The following is a 5,614-nucleotide window of genomic DNA, read 5'->3' on the forward strand; positions in this document are numbered from 1 at the left end:
GGACAGCGCTTGCGGCTCTCGCCATGCAGAAACACAACAGGCTCGCTGTCACACCGTGTTACGGCAGAGCCGCTGCCACTTGCTTTCCCGTCAGGAGGGGTCAGATGAAACCCACCGAGGCAGAAATCCCACGTCTCCGTGAGGGGCATAACGCCCAGCGTGAGCATCCGATGGCCGCACGTGGCTCCAGCTGCGCGGTGGAGGCCGAGCTCTGCCCTTGGCGCTTGGGCGAGCTCCCCGCATGCACCAGCGCAGTGTCCCCCCAGCACGAAACCAAAAATCCCTCTTCAAATGACACCTGGCACGTTTTTTGAAGAAAAGATTCGTGAGGGAGTGGGACCTGGCTTCTTCACCAGGCTCGAGCAAGGAGACTCAGACCTCTGCCGGCCCCCCGTTTGACAAACCCTCGATTCCCCCGGAGCCTCCTTTAACTTCCACGTGTCAGGGCTACTGCCGCTAACCGTGGACCACTTGTGGAAGTCTGGGTCAGGCTGTTCCAGCCAAAAATATTCTACGTGTTACCCAGTTCACTGCAATGTTAAAACAAGCATTTCACCTAATTGACAGGGCAGGAGTAACGTTACAGCTGAGCTTGGCTTTCCTGGCTAACTCTCTCATATACAGCCCTTCTCCCTGAGTCACGGGGAACTTCTGTTTTAGCTGTGGCTGGGATTTTTATAAAGGTCTGATTTTTTTCTACGCTAGCTCATCATGCAGACAGAGCGGGATCTGCTCTTTTTCTTACCGGGAAGGAGATCTTGATGAGCCTCATCCGCCCGGCGCCAGGCACGCGGGCATGGGGACGTTCACCCAGCCCCGCCGCTGCTCATCCCGTCCGTCAGGGCTGGAGAGAGCACCACGTGGAAGGGAGATGGCTGGTAAAATAGGATCAGAGAACGACATAAAATCCTAGTCAATAGACTAGTTCTACGAAATTTTTCTCTCTTTTATAAACAAACAACAATCAACCCAAACTTGCATCTTTCTAACACTATGATGCTTAAACTGAAATTCAGAGCATTCCTGATAGATGTGTTTCTGCAACCTTCAAGGTTTACAACCTCGCCTCTTAGTGCAGCAGTAAATAACAACACCTAGCTCCAAGAGCTCAAAGCACCTGGCAAACGAGTCACTAACATTAGTTATCCTTAATGTCATCATAATTGGTAAAATATGGAAAGAAAAGTATCCCTAGACCAAGGTTTCTGTATTTTAAATATAATGAGATATACTGCATACCAAAGACACTAGCAACACTTTTAAGTGAGACAGTCGGCAGGTTTCTGACCCCATATTCAAAGCAAACTTTTCTTTTTAAAAGAACTTCACAGAATTTAATACAAAGGCACTGATTTTATAGCCAAGGCATATGTAGGAATGGGAGATTCTGGGTGGGAGAGACTCTGCTAAGATTTAAAAGTATCTCAGCTGCTCTGAACAATCCAAATGTATGCTGCATTAAAATTAAGGGATTAATGTTTGATATTATATCCTGGCTGGAACAAAAATTAAGAAGAAACCGGTTACTACATCAACTGCCAGATCTGTGAAGCAAACTGGTTAATTTAGGTGCTGAGACCAATTCAATGCTAGTAATGAACTGGACATGAGCTGTGAGCTATATTCTGACATACAGACCTTTGTTTTGACCTTTGTAGAGATCGGTAGGAAAAGGACACGTTTACATCGGCAGCGCTATATTGACGAGGTTCTTGCATGACCATTGGGGTCACTGTGAGATTTTTGCATGTCTATATTTAAAATCTGATAGGGCCTATTTTAAAAATACAAATATATTACAGGACTGCTTCTATCCGGTTGGTGAAAAGCATATAGGGGAGACTGCCTACAAAAATAATAATAAAAAAGCAGGTACCAGGCTAGCAGGAAAAATACCTGCATGTTTAATATTACTGGCGAAAAGGGTATTCCAAGGTCTGTTATTAATAAAAATGGCTTATCTCAAATATTTACTTAAGATGTCCCTCAGTCAATAGAAAAGAAAATGTAAAAAAAATGGATGATAACATCCACTTAAAACAAATATTTTGATGCGTGTACTCTATTTAGTCAGAAAAAAATCATTAAAAATTCAAGACACAGCAATATAGTTGATTGATGTGTTCTAATAGGTACAGCTGGTTGGCTTTACAGAGGCTGGGAGAGGTCAGCATTGCCTTTAGCGTGAGAACGATGGTAGCACTACAGTCTTATTGCTTATAGATGCGTAGAAAGTTTCAAGGAGCTCTTTTCCAGTTCAGAAATCCTTGTACATATGAGACAGGAGGTTACTCCTGCTCCCAGCCATCAGGGGAGTGGAAATCCCAAAGATGGGAACAGCCCCAGCTCCTGCTGTTGTCCAGAAGACGGCAGCCTCGGGCAGAGTTGGCTTCCATGCTTCGCTTTTGAGCCCATCATTACTATTTCATACCTTTACTGCATTTAGGGATTGCTAGTCCAGAGCCCAGGTCCTACACAGATCTACCAACAAGGTCTTTCTGCTCGCTCCAAAGACCTTCCTGCTGTATTTCCAAGAGGACTTTACCTGAACAGAGGCTTGTTGCTCTCTGGGAAGCTTAAGGAGTGAAGAATATCAGAGACTTTTTGCGCTCAGTGCTGAGGCTCAGAGATGGAGCCTCTCCCCTGCTTGGCAGGAGTGGCCCTGACATGGGGACAAGGCCTGCTCAAAGCCTGTTGATGTGGCTTGGCCGCTCTGGGGACACACAGCCAGCTCTCAGGTCAGGGTACCCACAGCCTCAAGAGGGCACTGAGCAACCTGCAGATCTGCCCTGAGGACAGCCCAGGTGCTCCACACCCACCCTGGTGCCACCATCTACCACATCTCCCCATGAGTTCCCACAACCAGCATTAAGTAGATAACCTCAGGTCCTCGCAGACAGGACTTGCAGATAACCCAGGCTCCACCTTGTGTGAAAGGACCATATGAACACGACATACCAAGTTCTTACCTGGTAAAAATATGACCAGACAACTCCTCAGGTCTGCAGCTATTTCAGCACTCTCCTCCAAGCAAATCCATGCTTAATTGTCGGGATTTTAGGCATATATTTTACTCTGAGCAACGAACAAGCTGTACCCACCCAGCTGGGAAACTGGAGGCAACTGGTACTTTGTGAGATTCATCTCTGCGTTTGGTCTTCCGAAACTCAAAACGTAGCTGTGAGCACTGGAAGAAGCGATAGGAAGGTAGGACAACCGCAGGGTTTTAATAAGGACATGAGAAAATTGCCCCTGAAACAAGGCAGTGCTGCAGCTTTGTGCTCTTTGGACTTGCATCAAAGCTATCGCGCTAGTTCGGGTTGAAAGCCAAAAGCTGTAGGTTAGACAAACCCCTGGTATTCACAGTCCCTGGGAAGATGGGCTGCAGTAACCTCCCAAATGAAATCAGGCAGCTTTTTAATGGCTCTTATTATCAGCAAGCAGCAGCTGAAAGGCAGGCAGAAAGGCATCATTATCCAGGTGAAACCGTCGGGGGCCTCTACAAGCCCTGTAGCAGAGAAAACTCAGGAAAACCTTTCCGAGTGCAAGCTGAGATACAGCATCTCTTATTACACCATGTCCAATCCTCCCCTTCTGTAACCAAGAATCCCCAGCCTGACGCAATTCTTAGAAACTTCTAACAATGCCGCCCTGTAATTGCCGCGGGCTGGAGGCCAAAGGCACCTGCCCTGGCACACAGACGACTCCCGCAAGGTGAGACAGACCACAAGTACCATTTTATTTAACAACACATTGATCATCTTGAAGCTCGCTCCGATTCTGTTTAGCCTGCTGCCATCGCAGGGACGGCTATTTGCTGGTTCGGGAGAGGGAACGAAGCCCAAAGGCGCGATTTGTTGGAGGTCGTCGCAGAAGGCAGGACCGGGGCAGGTGTTGAGGGGGGATCTCGGGCACCCCCTTTCCCTGCTCACTCCAAGTCGCCCGCGTGGCATTACAGCGAAACCAGCGCACCGCGGATGTTCGAGCTTCTTCCACCGCTGATGAGCCAGCTGAGGTTGCAGAACCCAACCGCTGTCGCTGATTCCCCCCGAAGGCAGAGCCTGGGGAGCAGCAGGGGAGGGGTCCTTGCCCGCAGGAGGGAGAGCAGCTGTGTCCAACGTGTGCCCGCGTTTCACCAAGGCCTAAAGCTCTCCTTCCTTGGGCAATTTCTCAGTCCCTCATGCAACATCATGGGAGTATTTCTGGCTATTCAGGGTCCAGAAAGGCTTTGTGGAGTCCCTGCTGTTGCCAGGGGAGGACAGCCTGCAGATCTGCGCTGAGGACAGCCCAGATGCTCCACACCCAGCCTGGTGCCACCATCTACCACATCTCCCCATGAGGTCCCACAACGCAGCAGTGGCTGCTCAAGGGGAAAAGACTCAAAAAGCCTGACAGCCTCAGCTACAGCTGTCTTGTTTCAGTGGGGGGAAAAAAATAAAGGCACGGTTTATTCTCTTTATCAAGGGCCATCCTGTGAGCACTTCTTACCTTGGCTGGAAACACAGTACAAACGCTTGTGTTTCTCCACGTCCTAAAGTCTGTTTTGTGGAATAGGACAGAAATACACATAAAAATGAGAGTATAGGAGCCAGGTAACATAGGTGAAGAAGGTGGCGCTCAGAACATCTGCAGGAATTGGTTTCAAGTGAGGCCCATTTGTTTAAAAGCTAGAGTTTAGTAATTGTCTAGATGATGGAAGCACAGTTGTGAAGTTCCAGCTGGATTTTCTGCTGGCGTCCAGCCCACAAACCAGCATGCTTTATCAAGGACAGTGAGCAGAACGCAAACGCGGCAGATCTCTCCATTTGGATGCTGCCCTGAAATGCACCTTAATATACAGAAACCCCTCTCAAGTCTGGAAATGCCCCAGCGTTTCCAGTACTGCCTACTTCAGGCAACCAGTGCAAAACACACCCCACCAACGCAACTCTTTTCGTGCCCAGTGCAAGAACTCCTCGAGCCTGTGAAGGATTAGGAATGGTGCAGAGATAAACGGTCTCGGGGAGGGATGCAAGCGCAGAGACTCAGCTGTCCTCCTCCTCCTTGTCCCTTCTAGGTGACGGTGCCTCAAAACCCGGCGGCTGGTGGAAAACACCCACGACGGCTGCCTGCTGGTCCCCCCTCTTTGCGATCGGAGGAAAGGGGCAGCGCCAAGGCACCGGTGCGCAGAGCGGAGCGGTGGCACAGAGAAAGCTGTGAGAGCGCAGCTCTTTGAGACATCGTCCTCGGTAAGCTGTCGTCCTCCGGCTTGGGCATCTCTGCACCTCCCACAGCATCCCTGCGTCATCGGGCCAGCGAAAGCTTCCTTCAAAGAAAACACAAAGCACGCAGCTAAAAGATATTCACTTACAGTTTATTTTTGCCTGAAATTATTTCACATCTCTTTGTACACAGCTACAGAACAGTAGTAGTAAACCATTGGTAAAAGCAACAGTGCTAAGGAAAACGTTGGCATAATTTTTCTTCTTTTTTTTTTTTTTTTTCCTTCTTTCTTCCCATACTGCATCCACATACAGTTTGGGATTTGAAGGGGAAAAAAAACCTGGCACACTACATGAGTTAAGACTCAATTTCTGTTTCATTTATTTAAAAAAAAAAAAAAAAAAAAAAAAAA

The sequence above is a fragment of the Aptenodytes forsteri genome, unplaced genomic scaffold, assembly GCF_000699145.1.
Source record: "Aptenodytes forsteri isolate BGI_AS27 unplaced genomic scaffold, ASM69914v1 Scaffold50, whole genome shotgun sequence".
NCBI classification, from domain to species: domain Eukaryota; kingdom Metazoa; phylum Chordata; class Aves; order Sphenisciformes; family Spheniscidae; genus Aptenodytes; species Aptenodytes forsteri.